The sequence below is a fragment of the Callithrix jacchus genome, chromosome 2, assembly GCF_049354715.1.
Source record: "Callithrix jacchus isolate 240 chromosome 2, calJac240_pri, whole genome shotgun sequence".
Taxonomy (NCBI): domain Eukaryota; kingdom Metazoa; phylum Chordata; class Mammalia; order Primates; family Cebidae; genus Callithrix; species Callithrix jacchus.
In genome coordinates this window covers 66,461,920-66,479,465 of record NC_133503.1, presented here as the reverse complement: position 1 = coordinate 66,479,465, position 17,546 = coordinate 66,461,920, and the positions used below count along the sequence as shown (strand labels likewise).

Sequence of the window (17,546 nt, the reverse complement as noted above, 5' to 3'; positions counted from 1 at the left end):
AGACACTTTACAAAAGAAGACATACATGAGGCCAACAAACATGAAAAAATGCTCATAATCGCTGGCCATCAGAGAAATGCAAATCAAAACTACATTGAGATACCATCTCACACCAGTTAGAATGACGATCATTTAAAAATCTGGAGACAATAGATGCTGGAGAGGATGTGGAGAAATAGGAACACTTTTACACTGTTGGTGGGAGTGTAAATTAGTTCAACCATTGTGGAAGACAGTGTGGCGATTCCTCAAGGACCCAGAAATAGAAATTCCATTTGACCCAGCAATCCCATTACTGGGTATATATCCAAAGGATTATAAATCATTCTACCATAAAGACACATGCACACGAATGTTCATTGCAGCACTGTTTACAATAGCAAAGACCTGGAACCACCCAAATGCCCATTGATGATAGACTGAACAGGGAAAATGTGGCACAAATACACCATGGAATATTATGCAGCAATCGAAAACAATGAGTTCATGTCCTTTGTAGGGACATGGATGAACCTGGAGACCATCATTCTCAGCAAACTGACACAAGAACAGAAAATGAAATGCCGCATGTTCTCACTCATAGGCGGGTGTTGAACAATGAGAACACATGGACACAGGGAGGGGAGCACTACACACTGGGGTCTGTTAGGGGGAATAGGGTAGGGACAGCTGGGGGTGGTAAGTTGGGGAGAGATAGCATGGAGAGAAATGCCAGATATAGGTAAAGGGGAGGAAGGCAGCAAATCACACTGCCAAGTGTGTACCTATGCAACTATCTTGCATGTTCTTCACATGTACCCCAAAACCTAAAATGCAATTTTAAAAAATGCAAAAAATTTTTAAAAAAGACATATACATATATGAAAAAGTGCTCAATGTCCCTAATTGTCAAAGAAATGCAAATCAAAACTACAATGAGATATCACCTCGCCCCATTACAATGGCTATCATAAAAAGACAAAGACAACAAATGCTGCCAAGAACATAGAGAAAGGGGAACTATTATACACTGTTCGTGTGAATGTAAATTAGTATAGCCATTATGAAGAACATCATGGGAGTTCCTCAAAAAATTAAAAATAGAACCACCATATGATAACAATTCCACTACACTTAATGTTTATCTAAAGGAAAGGAAATATATATATATATATATATATATATATATATATACACACACACACATACACACATACACACACACAAAGGAATACTATTCAGCCACAAAAAAAATTGTCATTTGTGGCTGCATGGATGAAGCTGGACATTCTTAAAATAAAATAAGCCAGGCACAGAAGGACAAATACTTCATGATCTCACTAATGTGAAATCTTTAAAAACAAAAAATTATTCTCATGGAAGTATAGAGTAGAATGGTGCTTATCAGTGGCTGGAGATAGTAGGGAACAGCAAATAAGGGGGAGAGATTGGTCCAGGGGTACAAAGTTACAGGAGGAGTAAGTTATGGTGCTACATTGTGAAGCAGGGTAACTATGGTTAACAATATTGCATTGTGTATTTTAAAAGAGCTAAAAGAATTTTGAATGTTCTCATACAAAGAGATGATAAATAAATGAGATGGACATTTGATACACCCTGATTTGGTCACTACAGAAGGTATACATATATCAACCAGGCAGTGGCTCACGCCTGTAATCCCAACACTTTGGGAGGCCAAGGCAGTCTGCTCACTTGAGGTCAGAAATTCGAAACCATCCTGGTCAACATGATGAAACCACCTCTCTACTAAAAATACAAAACTTAGGCTTGGTGACAAGTGCCTGTAATCCCAGCTACTCTGAAGGCTGGGGCAGGAGAATCACTTGAACCTGGGAAGCAGAGATTGCAGTGAGCAGAGATTGTGCCACTGCACCCCAGCCTGGGTGACTGAGCAAGACTCCAACTCAAAAAAGAAAACAAAGAATGTATACATATCAAAACATCACACTGTCCTCCATACATATGTACAATTATTATGTGTTAACTAAAAGCAAAATCTAAAAAAATAACTTCAAGCCTGAGGTATTGAGTTTAGTAAGGTCCAAGAGAAGAGTCTGTCTCAATTTAGTGGGAAATCCAGGTTTCCTGATATGTGAAGCCAGGAGAGAAGCTGCAGGAAGAACCAAGGGGCTGGAGTCATATGGGAAATTTTCTCCTGGTTGGCGAGGTCCTATTTTTTCTTCTTCCAGCTATTTTGAAATATATGATAGATTGTTATAAATTATAGTTACACTACTGTGAGAGGTTCTTAAAATAATAGACTATTATAGTATTATAATAGACTATTTTTCTGCTATGTACTGATTACATATATATATATACATATATATATATATATATGTGTATATATATATTCTTTTTTGAGATGGAGTTTCACTCTTGTTGCCCAGGCTGGAGTGCAATGGCACAATCTTGGCTCACTGCAAGCTCTGCCTCCTGGGCTCAAGCAATTCTCCTGCCTCAGCCTCCCGAGTAGCTGGGAATACAGGCACCCATCACCATGCCTGGCTAATTTTTTGTATTTTTAGTAGAGACGGGGTTTCCCTATGTCAGCCAGGCTGGTCTTGAACTCCCACTCTCAGGTGATCTGCCTGCCTGAGACTCCCAAAGTGCTGGGATTACAGGCGTGAGCCCACACCCAGCCTGATCTTTTTTTTTTTTTTTAAGAGAGAAGGTCTTGCTCTGTCATCCCACTGGAGTGCAATGATCACTGCAGCTTCGAACTCCTGGCCTCAAGTGATCCTCTTGCCTTGACTTCCCAAATCACTGGGATTATAGGTATGAGCCACCTACTCCTGGCCTGGAGTTCTTTAAAATATGCTTGTAGTTGAAAACAAAAATTATAACATCTTCTGAGGTATTCAGTTATGTAGAGTAATATATAAGACAACTGCAACACAAAGAATTGAGGCTAAAGGGACCAATTTGGTGGGAATGTTTCTGTATTCTACTTGAAGTAGCAAAATTATTTATTCCAACTAAACTATGAAAAGTTAAATTTGTATATTGTAATCTCTAGGGCAACCAAAAACATACAAAGGGATATAGTAGAAATGCATTAGATCAAATGAGATACAAAAAAGTTCCAAAAGAAGGCAGAAAGGAAAAGGAGAGAAACAAAAAAAAAATTTAGGGAGCAGAAGAAAACAAATGATGAAATAGTAGACTTCAAACATATCAATGATTACATCAGGTGTAAATGGGCTAAACAAACTAATTACAATGTTTGTCAAAATGGAGGAAAAAAATGAACCAAATATATGCTGTCAACAAGAAATTCATTTCAATTATAAAAATATAAGTAGATTAAAAGTAAAAGCATGAACTCTAGGCTTTCAGCTCAAAGGAAAACAAGAGACAGCCTTCTTCTGTCATGCCACATCTGATTTCACCTAACACCAGCCGCCCCTTCCATGCCATCCATGTTTAAGCACACCAAGATCAAAGATGTATACCTGAAGTACACTGGTGGGGAAGTCAGTGTCATCCCTGCCTTGACCCCTAAAATCAATTCCTTGGATCTGTCTCCAAATAAATGTTGGTGATGACATTGCCAAGAAAGCTAGTGACTGGAAGACCCTACAGATTACAGTGAAATGAATCATTCAGGACATGCAGGCCCAGACTGAGGTAGTACATTCTGCCTCTGCGCTATCATCAAAGTTCTCCAAAAATCACTCTGAGACACAAAGCAGCAAAACAAAAACAGTAAACAGGTTGAAAATATCATTTTTGTTGCAATTGTCAGCATTTCTCAATGCAGCCCCAATATTTAGCTAGAGAACTCTCTAGAACCCTTAAAGAGCTCCTGGAGACTGTCCACTTGGTGGACTGCACTACTGATGGCCACCACCCTTGTGACATAGATGACATCAACAATGGCAAAGTGGAATGTCCAGCTACTTAAGAACTACAAAGGAAAATATTTAAATGAAGGTTCATTTGACAACCAAAAACAGAGCAAAATGATGAAACAAGATACACCAAGGTAACACTGACCAAAAGAAAGCTGGAGTAGCTATATGAATATCAAACAAACTATCCAGAGCAAAGAAGAGAGTGATAAAGAGGGAGATTACACACATGATAAACGGGTCAATTCACCAAGAAGACATAACAATTCTAAATGCATATGAAACTAATAACAAAGCTTCAAAACACATGAACCAAAACCTGACAGAACTAAAAGGAGAAATAGACAAAACCACAATTATAGTTGGAAACTTCAGTGCTTTTCTCTCTTTAATTGACTGATAGAACAAACAGAAAATTCAGGCATATTAACATTTTGGACTGGATGATTATGGCAAGGGTTGTGGGGTAAGGCTGTTCTGTGTATTGTAGGATACTTAGCAGCATCCCTGGCTTCTACCAGATGCCAGCAGCATCCCCTCCTTTGAGAACCACTGCTATAGAAGAATACAATATCATCAATTAACTGAATCTAACTGACATTTATAGAATAATTCACCCAACAACAGGAGAATAAACATTCATTTTTAGTGCACATTGAACACATACCAAGATACATATCCTGAGTTATAAAACAAACCTGAAAAAAATTTAAAAATTGAGTTAATACAAAAAACTGTTTTCTGACTATAATGGAATTAGACCAAAAATCAATGACAGAATAGCAACAGGAAAGTCTCTAAACAGAAGTTAAACAACATTCTTTGAAATAATTCATATATCAAAAAGAAAGTCTTAAGAAAAATGAGAAAATATTTTGAACTGAACAAAAATGAAAACACAAGATATCAAATTTGGGGAGTGCAGCTTCAGTAGTAATAAGAGAAAATTTTGCAGCATTAAATGTATATATTATAAAAGAAGAAAGTTTTCAAATAAATTAACACTTTACCCAGAAATAAGAAGAGCAAAATAAACCCAAAGCAAAGAGAAGGAAAAAGATAACAAAGAGCAGAAATCAATATAATCAAAAACAGAAAAACAATGAAGCAAATCAATAAAGACAAAAGCTGGTTCTTTAAAAAGATTAGTAAATTTGACTGGGAAGAGTGGCTCACACCTGTAATACCAGCACCTTGGGAGGCCAAGGAGGATCACTTGAGCCTAGGAGTTCTAGACCAGCCTGGGAACCATAGTGATATCCCATCTCTACAAAAAAAAAAAAAACTAAAAATTACTCAGGTATGGTGGCACATGGCACATGCCTGTAGTCCCAGCTATTCAAGAGGCTGAAATGAGAGACTCACTCGAGCCAGTTGAGGCTGCAGTGAGCTGTGACAGAGCCACTGCACTTCAGCCTGGGTGACAGAGCAAGTGGGCTAGAATGTTTAGCCCACTTACACTTAAATTTAAAAATTGTGCTGGGAGCGGTGGCTCACGCCTATAATCCCAGCACTTTGGGAGGCCAAGGCAGGTGGATCATCTGAGGTCAGGAGTTCGAAACCAGCCTGGCCAACATGTGAAACCCTTTTTCTACTAAAAAAAAACTACAAAAATTAGCTGGGCCTGGTGGTACACGCCTGCAATCCCAGCTACTCAGGAGGTTGAGGCAGGAGAATCACTTGAGTCCAGGAGGCAGAGGTTGCAGTGAGCTGAGATCATGCCACTGTACTTCAGCCTAGGCAACAAGAGTGAAAATCCATCTCAAAAAAAAAAAAGGTTAAAAATTAGTAACTGTGATGCACCTCTGGAAAAACTGACAAAGAGAAAAGATAAAACACACAAATTATTAATATCATTAATGAAAGAGGAGCTAACACTACAAAGCATGAAGATATTAAAAGAATAAGAGACTGCTACAAACAATTCTATATACATAAATTTGATAAAGTAGATTACATGGGCCAATTTTTCAAAAACCATAAACTAGTAAACTTACTGAAGATGAAATGATAATCTGAACGATAATTCCAACTATTAAGGAAATTGAATTTGTAGTAAAAATCTTCCCCCAAAAATGAGTCTTCAAACCAGACAGTTTCACTGTTGGAACAAATATTTTTAACAAAAATTATACACAATCTCTTCTAGAAAACAGAAGAGATAAACAGCTCCCAATTTATTCTATGAGGCCAGCATGACTCTCACACCAAAACCAAAGACAGTACAAGACAAGAAAAATACAGGCCAATATACCTTATGAATATAGGTACAAAACTTTTCAACAAAATATTAGAAAATCAAATCCACTGATGGACAAAAAGAATAGTACACCATGGGCTTTGTCCTAGGAGTAAAATTGATGAAGAAAAAACATTTAATAAAATTTATGTCCATTCACAATAAAATCTCTCAGCAAAGTTGGAACAACAGGAAACTTAGCTTGATAAAGGACATCTTAAAAACAAAATAAAACTTGACCAAGCATAATGGCTTATATCTGTAATTCCAGCACTTTGGGAGGTAGAGATGGGAGGATCACTTGAGGCCAAGAGTTTGAAACCAGTCTGAGCAATATAGTAAGACCACATCTCTACAAAACAAATTTTAAATTAGCATTATGTTATACTTAATGGTAAACAGCAAAATGGCTTCCTCATAATATCTGAAACAAAGCAACAATCTCACCACTCTTACTTAGAAGTGTACTAACCAGTGCAATAAAGCAAGAAAAATTAGTAAGAGGCTTATGGATTGGAAAGGAAGAAATAAAACTATCCTTATTTGTAGAGAACATAATTGCTTGCATTAAAAAAAAAAACAAGAGATCTATTTTTAAATACTTTGAACCAATTTAATATGTGGGTTTAGTATCATGAATAAATTGATGTGCCAAATTAATCAATTGTATTTCTATTTACCAGCAATGAATAATTAGAAATCAAAATGTTTTTTACAATACCATTATAATAGTTCCCAAAAATAAAAAATATTGGTATAAATCTATCAAAATACAGGATCTATATTGTGAAAATTACAAGATGTTTATGAAATATCTTAAAGGCCTAAGTAATTAAATAATACCAAGTTCACTAATTGGACATTGAACATAATAATGGCATCAAATCCATAAAAAATTGATCTGTGGGTCAATTTTCAATTCTAACCTCTGGCAGGAATTTTTGTAATAAACAAGATTATTCCAAAATATTTATAGAAAGGCAGAATAACTAGAATAACCAAAACAATTGATTTTTCTTCATTTGTTTGACACAGAATCTCGCTCTGTCACCCAGGCTGGAGTGCCGAGGCTCAATCTCAGCTCACTGCAAACTCTGCTTCCCAGGTTCAAGCAATTCTCCTACCTCAGCCTCTTGAGGAACTGAGATTACAGGCGCCCATCAGCACGCCTGGCTAATTTTTTTGCATTTTTAGTAGAGATGGAGTTTCACCATGTTGAATGGAGTTCAAGACCTGGTCAGGCAGGTCTTGAACTCCCGACCTCATGATCCACCTGCCTCGGCCTCCCAAACTTCTGGGATTACAGGCATGAGACAGCATGCCTGGTCACAATTGTTTTCAAAAAGTAAATGGAATTGAAATAATTTTTCATCAACATCCCGTGAAAAAAAAATAAAAATAAATAAAATGGAAAGAATCATACTACCCAACTTTAAGACTTACTATAAAGCTATAGTATTTTATACAGCACTGTAATAGCAATGGGATAGACATATAGATTAATGGAAGAGATGAGATAGCAAAATAATAGGCCCACAACAGTATAGCCAATGAAATTTTTATAATAACGCAAACACAATTCAATAAAGATGATCTTTTTAAAATGATGTTGAATAATGAGCTTTGACTTAAACCCCATATTTTATATAAATATAGACTACACATCTAAAAGTGAAATATGAAACTGTAAATGTTTAGAATAAATCATGGGAAAAAATATATCATGTCTTAGGATTAGGCAAATAGTTTACACTTGACACCAAAAGCACAATCTATAAAAGATAAGATTAATACATTGAGGTTCATAAACTTTAAGATTTTTGCTTTGCTAAAGACACTGTTAAGAAAAAATAAAAAGACAAGCTATAAACTTGGAGAAAATATTTGCAAATGTACCTGACAACAGACTTGTACTCGGCATACATAAAGAACTCTCATAATTTGACAATTAAAAAAAATTAAAAAGTGGGCAAAAATCTTGGACGGATACCTCATCAAAGAGTATAAATAGATAGCAAATAAGAATATTAAAGGATGTTCAAAATTATTAGCCATTATGGTCCTGGAGATCACATAATTAATTTAGTCAGCCTTTATGTGAATGAATCTATTAGATTATTTCCCAAGAACCCATTTTCACAGGGAAGGAAATGGAAGAAAAAAATTTTTTAAAAAGGAAGGGTGGGCAGAGCCAAGATGGCTGACTAGCAGTGGTCGGAGGCTCCCACTGAGAAGAAGCAAAACAACATGAGAATCCTACACTGGCAACCAAGGTATTCATGTTCTATTATTAGGACTGACTAGGTGGTTGGCATGACCCATGAGAGCAATGAAAAGCAAGGTGGTGCATTGGCCCACCTGAAAGCCACACAGGGCAAGGGGAGTCCTCATCCCCAGGCAAGGGAGGCAGTGACTGAGCATGCTTCTCAGCATGGGAAATGTGCTTATTCCACAGATCTGTGCAACCCTCAAATCAGAAGATACCACTTGAGAGCCCATGCCACCAGCGCCTTGGATTCCAACCACAGAGCCACACAGATTCTCAACAACCACTTGGCTGGAATCTGCCTAAGACTACCAAGTTCCCTGGGGGAGGGTTGGCAGCCATCACTGCAGCTCCTAGCTGCCTAAGACACTGAACTCCCAGGGTTGGGAGTAAGGGTGGAAGCCATTAATATATCTCCAGTGATTTTTCCCTCCTGGAGTCAGGGAGACTGAACGGCTTGGTCCCAGGAGATATTCCCCACGGCACAGCACACTGGTTGTTGCAAAATCATGGCCAGACTGCCTCTTTAGGCTGGACCCTGACACATCCCTCCTCACTGGGTGGGGCCTCCCTGCAGGAACTCCAGCAACTCTAGCCAGGGTCTTAGGGACAGAGCTCTGATCTCCCTGGGCCTGGGCCTCTAGAAGGAGGGGTGGCCATGGTCTCTATGGACTAGCAGATTTAGTCTTTCCTCCTGTTTGCTCTGAGTGGGTTTCCCCACTAATGCAATACAACCCCTCCACCAAGGGACAGCAAAAGTAGTTTGTTAAGTGTGTCCTGGTTCCCATGACCCTCAATTGGGTGAGGCCTCCACAGCAGAGGTTGCCTGACACCCTATACAGAAGCATTCCTACTGGTATCAGGTTGGTGCCCTTTGAGGTCAGAGATTCCAGAGAAAGGGCAAGTACACATCTTTGCTGTTCTCTAGCCTCCTTGGGTGACAGCTCCAGGTGTGGGAGTTACCCAGATGAATAGGGTCTGAGGTGAACCCCTGGCAAACTGAAGCAGCCCTACAGAAAAAGGACCTGACTATTGAAAGAAAAACAAAAAAGCAGAAAGCAACAACAACAGCATCAACAAAAAGCATCCCCACAAAAACCTCATCCAAAAACAAGAAGCCTCAAAGACTGAAACTAGACAAACTCATGAAGATGAGAAAGAATCAACAAAAAAACACTGAAAACTCAAAAGGTCAGAGTGTCTTTTCTCCTTCATATGATTGCAATACCTCTCCAGCAAGGGCACAGAACTGGATGGAAGATGAAATGGATGAATTGACAGAAGTAGGCTTCAAAAGGTGGGTAATAACAAACATCACTGAAGTAAAGAAGCATGTTTTAACCCAATGCAAAGAAGCTAAAACCCATGATAAAATGTTATAGGGGGTGATAACTAGAATAGCCAGTTTAGAGAGGATCATAAATGACCTGATGGAGCTGAAAAACATAGCACAAGAACTTTGTGAAGCATACACAAATATCAATAGACAAATCCATCAAGTGGAAGAAAGAATGTCAGATATTGAAGACTATCTTGCTGAATTAAGGAAGGCAGACAAGATTAGAGAAAAAAGAATAGAAAGAAATGAACAAAACCTCTGAGAACTATGGGACTATTTAAAAAGACTGAACCTGTGACTGACTGGGTGCCTGAAAGAGATGGGAAGAGTGAAACCAAGTTGGAAATCATGCATCATGATATCATCCAGGAAAATGTCCCCAACCTAGCAAGACAGGCCAACATTCAAATTCAGGAAATACAGAGAATCCCAGTAAGATACTCCATGAGAAGTTCAACACCAAGATACATAATCATCGGATTCTCTGATGTTGAAATGAAGAAAAAAATGTTAAGGGCAGCCAGAGAGAAAGGCCAGGTCTCCTACAAAGCGAAGCCCATCAGACTAACGACAGCAGACCTCTCAGAAGAAACCCTACAAGCCAGAAGAGAGTGGGGGCAAATATTTAATATTCTTAAAGAAAAAAATTTTCAACTCAGAATTTTATATCCAGCCAAACTAAGTTTCATAAGTGAAGGAGAAATAAAATTCTTTTTAGAAAAGCAAATGCTGGGGGTATTCAAACTAGGCCTGTCTTGCAAGAACTCCTGAAGGAAGAACTAAATATGCTAAGAAAAAAAACAATACCTGCCACTGCAAAAACACACTGAAATACAAAGACCAATGACACAGTGAAGAAACTGCATCAACTAGTGTGCAAAATAAGTAGCTAGCATCATGATGACAGAATCAAATTCACACATAACAATATTAACCTTAAATTTAAATGGGCTAAATACCCCAATTAAAAGACACAGACTGGCAAAAAAAAAAAAAAAAAAAAAAAACTGAATAAAGAGTCAAGACCCATCAGTGTGCTGTAGTCAAGAGACTCATCTCATGTGCAAAGACACACATAGACTTAAAATAAAGAAATGGAGAAAAATTTACCAAGCAAATGGAAAGCAGAAAAAAAGCAGAGGTTGCAATCTAGTTTCTGAACAAACAGACCTTAAACCAACAAAGATCAAAAAAGACAATGAGGGGGATTACATAATCATAAAGGAATCAATCCAACAAGAAACGCTAACTATCCTAAATATATACACCCAATTCAAGAGTACCCAGATGTATAAAACAAGTTCTTAGAAAACTATAAAGAGACTTGGACTGCCACACAATAATAGTGGGAGACTTTAACACCCCACCATCACTGTTAGACAGAACATTGAGACAGAAAATTAACAACAATATTCAGGACTTGAACTCAATTATTGATCAAGTGGACCTAATAGATATCTGCAGAACTCTCCACCCCAAAACTACAGAATGTACATTCTTCTCAGTGCCACATGACACTTACCCTAAAATAGATCACATAATTGGAAGTAAAACACTTCTCAGCAAATGTGAAAGAACTGAAATAATAACAGTCTCTCAGACCACAGAGCAATCAAATTAGAACTCAAGATTAAGAAACTTACTCAAAACCACACAACTACATAGATTTTGAACAACCTGCTACTGAATGACTCCTGGTTAAATAATGAAATCAAGAAGTTCTTTGAAACCACTAAGAACAAAGAGACAATGTACCAAACTCTCTGGGATGCAGCTAAAGCAGTGTAAAGAGGGAAATTTACAGCACTAAATGCCAACGCAGAAAGTTAGGAAGATCTCAAATTGACACCCCAACAGCACGACTAAAAAACTAGAAAAGCAAAAGCAAACAAATTAAAAAGGTAGCAGAGAACAAGAAATAACTATGATCTGAGTGGAACTGAAGCAGATAGAGACACAAAAAAAATCCTTCAAAAAATCAATGAATCCAGGAGCTGGGTTTTTTTAATTATTAAAATAGACTGATAGCCACACTAATAAGAAAAGAGAGAAGAATTAAATAGACACAATAAAAAATGATAAAGGGAATATCACCATTGACCCCACAGATACACAAAAAACCATCAGAGAATACTATGTACGCCTCTATGCAAATAAACTAGAACATCTAGAAGGAATGGATAAATTCCTGGACACATACATCCTCCCAATACTAAACCAGGAAGAAGTTGAATTCTTGAATAGACCAATAACAAATTCTGAAATTACAGCAGTAATAAACAGCCTACAATCCAAAAAAAAAAAAGCCCAGGACCAGACAGACTCACAGCTGAATGCTACCAGAGGTACAAACAGGAGCTGGTACCATTCCTTCTGAAACTATTCCAAACAATTGAAAAAGAGGAACTTCTCCCTAACTCATTTTATGAGGCCAGAATAATCCTGATACCAAAACCTGTTTGAGACACAACAACAACAAAAAAAGGAAACTTCAGGCTACTATCCCTGATGAACATCAATGCAAAAATTCTCAACATAATACTGGAAAACTGAATCCAGCAGCACATCAAAAAGCTTATCCACAACAATCAAGTTGGCTTCATCCCTGAGATGCAAGGCTGGTTCAACTTACATAAATCAATAAGTGTAATTCATCATATAAACAGAACTAATGACAAAGAAACCATGATTATCTCAATAGACACAGAAAAGGCCTTAGATAAAATTCAACATTCCTTTATGTTAAAAACTCTCAATAAACTAGGTATTGGTGGAACATATCTCAAAATAATAAGAGGCATGTATGACAAACCCATATCCAATATCATACTGAATGGGCAAAAGCTGAAAGCATTTCCTTTGAAATCTGGCACAAGATGAGGATGTCCTCTCTCACCACTCCTATCAACATAATATTGGAAGTTCTGGCCAGGATAATCAGGCAAGTGAAAGAAATAAAGCATGTTCAAATAGAAAGTCAAATTCTCTCTGTTTGCCAAACACATGACCCTATATCTAGAGAACCCCATCATCTCAGCACAAAAGCTCCTTAAGCTGATAAACAACTTCACCAAGTCTCAGGGTATAAAATCAATCTGCAAAAATCACAAGCATTCCTATACACCAACAGTAGACAGAGAGCCAAATCATAAATGAACTTCCATTCACAGTTGCTACAAAGAGAATAAAACACCTAGGAATACAGCTAACAAGGGATGTGAAGGACCTCTTCAAGGAGAACTACAAACCACTGCTCAAGGAAATAAGAGAGGACACAAACAAATAAAAAAACATTCCATCCACATGACTCGGAAGAATAATTATTGTGAAAATGGCCATACTGCCCAAAGTAATTTATAGATTCAATGCTATTCCCATCAAACTACCATTAACATTCTTTACAGAATTAGAAAAAACTACTTTAAAATTAATATGGAATCAAAAAACAGCCTGTATAGCCAAGACAATGCTAAGCAAAAGGAACAAAGCTGGAGGGATAATGCTACCTGACTCCAAGCTATGTTGCAAGGCCCAGTAACCAAAACAGCATGGTACTGGTACCAACACAGACATATAGACCAATGGAACAGAATGGAAATATCAGAAATAAGACCACACATCTATAACCATCTGATCTTTGACAAACCTGACAAAAACAGGCAGTGAAGAAATGATTCCCTATTTTAATAAATGGTTCTGGGAAAATTGGCTAGCCATTTACAGAAAACTGAAATTTGACTCCTTCCTTACACCTTTTACAAAAATTGACTCAAGATAGATTAAAGATTTAAGACTTAAATGTAAAACTCAAAACCATAAAAATTCTAGTAGAAAATCTAAGCAGTACCATTCAGAAGACAGGCATGGGCAACGGTTTTATGATCAAGTCACCAAAATCAATTGCAACAAAAGCAAATATAGACAAATGGGATCTACTTAAACTAAAGAGCTTCCACACAGCAAAAGAAACTATCATCAGAGCAAACAGGCAACTTACAGAATAAGAGAAAATTTTTGCAGTCTACCCATCTGACAAAGATCTAATAAACAGAATTTATAAGGAACTTAAACAAATTTACAAAAATAAATAAATAAAAATTCCATTGAAAAGTAGGCAAAGAACATGAACAGACATTTCTCAAAAGACACTTAGGCCAACAACAAACATATGAAAAAAAGCTTAACATCATTGATCATTAGAGAGATGGAAATGAAAACCACATTGAGATACCATCTCATGCCAGTCAGAATGGTAATTATTAAAAAGTTAAGAAACAACAGATGCTGGCAAGGCTGTGGAGAAATAGAAATGCTTTTACACTGTTGGTAAGAATGTAAATAAATTCAACCATGGCGGAAGACAGTGTGGTGATTCCTCAAGAACCTAGAACCAGAAATACCATTTGACCCAGCAATCCCATTACTGGATATATACCCAAAGCAATATAAATCATTCTGTTATAAAGATACATGCATACTTATGTTTACTGCAGCACTATTCACAATAGCAAAGACATGGAATCAACCCAAATGATAGACTGGATAAAGAAAATGTGGTACATATACAGCATGGAATACCATGCAGCTATAAAAAGGAATGAGATCATGTCCTTTGCAGGGACATGGATGAAGCTAGAGGCCATCATCCTCAGCAATCTAACATAGGAACAGAAAACCAAACAATGCATGTTCTCATGATAAGTGGAAGCTGAACAATGAGAACATGTGGACACAAGGAGGGGAACAACACACACTGGGACCTGTTGGGTGGGAGAGAACATTAGAAAAAAAAGCTAATGCATGTGGGGCTTAATACCTAGGTGATAGGTTGATAGATGCAGCAAACCACCATGGCACATGTTTACCTATGTAACAAACCTGCACATTCTGCACATATATCCTGAAACTTAAAGTAAAATTAAAAAAAAAAAGATAATTTAACTTTGCCCTAATTAACTCCTTGCTTGGGTGATGAGTGCACTAAATCTCAGAAACTACCACTAAAGAACTTATCCATGTAACCAAGCAAGACCTGATCCCAAAAAACCTATTAAAATAATAATTTTTAAAGATTTTAATCTAAAAAATAGAAAAGAAAAGAAAGGAAGGAATACTTTGAAAGTAAACCTCATCTGCTTCCCAACTTTGTTAAAGGAGGCAATAATGTAGAGGAGTAAAAGCATGGATGATGGCATTGACATGGGGTTTTAAATCCACCTTCTATATGGTTCCAGGTCTTGAAGAACTCACAGTCCACTAAAAGAGATAGACACACTAACAGACTGATAATTACATAGGCCTTCCTATGCACCAGGCATTGTGATAGTTTGTAAACAGGTAAAGGGTTGCCTGCAGGCAGTACAGCCACAGGGGACAAGAGGCCCTAGTACACATGTTGTGCCATAGCTATGTCTAGTGTCAGATTGTTTGCCAGTTTCTTAAGAAAGCCAGATGCCAGGCCTGGACTCTGGGGTGTGCTCCAAGGGACACCTTCACACAAACTCTGTACTGCTGGAATCAATACTTATATTTTTCTAGTATAAGTTAAATGCAACAAATTATAAAACACTTTTCCATAATATTTTCTCACGGAGACTCCCAGGGCTTGTAATATCTTCAGAACGTATTTTTCCATTTTCTGTAAGACTCAAAAGTAATATAAACTCTAAAATTAATCCACCAAAAAGTCTCTGCAAAAAGTAGAAAATGAAGAGGACTCAGAAGAAGAAGGTGATTGTAAGGAGATGAGTGAGCAGGAAGAGGAGCTTGAGGATGAGCCTACTATGATCAAGATTATTAAGACCTGGAAAAAGGAGAGCAGTCTTTTCAGTTCAATGTTTTCCCGAGCACAAACCTAGATGTTGCGAGCAAGTGTGGAAGATGGATTCTACAAAGATGGACTCAGGCTGGATGGGGGAAAATTGCAGAAGAAAAGCAAAATGGCCAAAGTGGAAGACACATTGGATCTTCTCATTGAAGAGGATAAGGAAGCAGGAACAGAGACAGTGATACAGATTCTCCGGGAAAAAAAAAAAGATGTTTGAAGACAAGACTGAAAGTGAAAAATACAGAATGGTGTTACACGATGGCAAACAAACTTAAAGTTGCCTAAGAAGAGTATGTCTAAACAGATGGATTGCTTTTTAGTGAAAAATAAAAAGATTGTGTAAGTATTGTGCCTTAATCTTTATAACAAACCTCTGAAGTGATGAACATAACACTCAACATTTACTGAGTACTTGCTATGTGCCAAGCACTAGTCTAACCATGTGTCATGTCTAATACCATTTAATTATCATGATTACCTTGTAAGATAGATGCTGTTAGTATCCTTGTCTCACAGATGAGAAAATAAAGCATCGGAGAAGTGACTTCCCAATGTTAAATAATTAGGAAGCCACAACACTGGAAATCAAATTTTCCTGAATCTTGACACTGCCGTAACCACTATGATAAAGGGAGCCACAGGCTACAGTAAGAGTGCAGAGGAAGAGTGCTTTACCTAGTCCTAGCCTAAGAACAAAAAAACATTTCCTTAAAGGAAGTCTTAGCTGAGACCTGAGAACAAATAGGAGTCAGAAAGGCAAAGAAGATAAAGGCATGTGCAAAGACCTGGAGAGTTCCCAGAAATGCTGAGTAGTTTTGGTTTGATTGGAGAATAAGAGAAAAAATCAAGAGAGGAGACCAGAGGTCAGGTCAGGAAAAGTTTTCCTCTGTGTTGTATTCATCAGACTTCTTGTGGTTTCAAGAAACAAGTTTGTGGAACTACACTAGGGAGAATCAGAAATGTACTGGTTCAAGTAGCCCAACTACTGAAACCACAAAGTTAGAAAGTTAGATTGATTCTCTCTCTCTCCTCTCTCTCCTCTCACTCTCTCTCTCTCTCTCTCTCCCTCCCTCTCCCTCCCTCTCCCTCCCTCTCCCTCCCTCTCCCTCCCTCCCTCTCCCTCCCTCTCCCTCCCTCCCTCTCCCTCCCTCTCCCTCCCTCCCTCCCTCCCTCTCTCTCTCTCTCTCTCTCTCTCTCTCTCTCTCCACCCCCTCCCCAGCTTTTTCTGTTGGCTTTATTTTCCCAGATCATCTTCAACCACAACAGAAATTAACACTAATGTCACCTTCAGGATTGCCTTTCATAGTGGCCACAGAGATTCTTTTTTCTGAAATATAATGTTTAATTTCCAAACATTTGGGGATTCTTCTAGATATGCCACTTGTTGTTAATAAATAACTTATTGAACTGTGATCTGAGAATTGTATTTATACTTAAGGTATAATTCCTTTGAAATTTTTTAAGACTGACTTTATGGTTCTAACCATAAAGACAGACCATAATGACTTTATGGTTCAGCATATGACTAATTTTGCCAAATGTTTCATGTAGACTTTATAAGAATGTAAAAGCTTTTATTTGGAGATGCAAAAGTAAATAAAGGTCAATGTGGTCAAATTTGTTTATCATACCACTCAAATATTCTGCTCACTAACAGATTTCTTTTGTCTGTTTGTTCTGCTAATAATTACAGTAAACGTGTTAAAATCTCCCACTATAACGGTGAACTACTTTATCCTTTTATTTATGTTAGCTTTTGCTTTGTATACTTGAGACTACATAATTAAGCAGGTACAAATTTAGAATTATTTCTGGTGAATGAACCCTTTCTGACATAAAGAAATGTCCCTCTATCTCTACAACTGTTATTGTCTTAAAGTCTATCTTATCTTGTATTAATGTAGCTGTGTCAGCTTTCTTTTGGTTAATATTTGTGTGGTAGTTTTTCATCCTTTAACTTCATCTTTTATCTCTCTGCATCCCTATGTATGAGATCTTCTACTTGCAAACAAAATAAAACT

General features: G+C 37.4%; 1 pseudogene; it reads left to right on the top strand.

Moving 5' to 3' along the window:
* Positions 1 to 8,406: 8,406 nt before the first annotated feature.
* On the top strand, positions 8,407 to 15,868 carry LOC100411010 (mitochondrial transcription rescue factor 1 pseudogene; annotated as a pseudogene).
* The last annotated feature ends 1,678 nt before the right edge of the window (positions 15,869 to 17,546 follow it).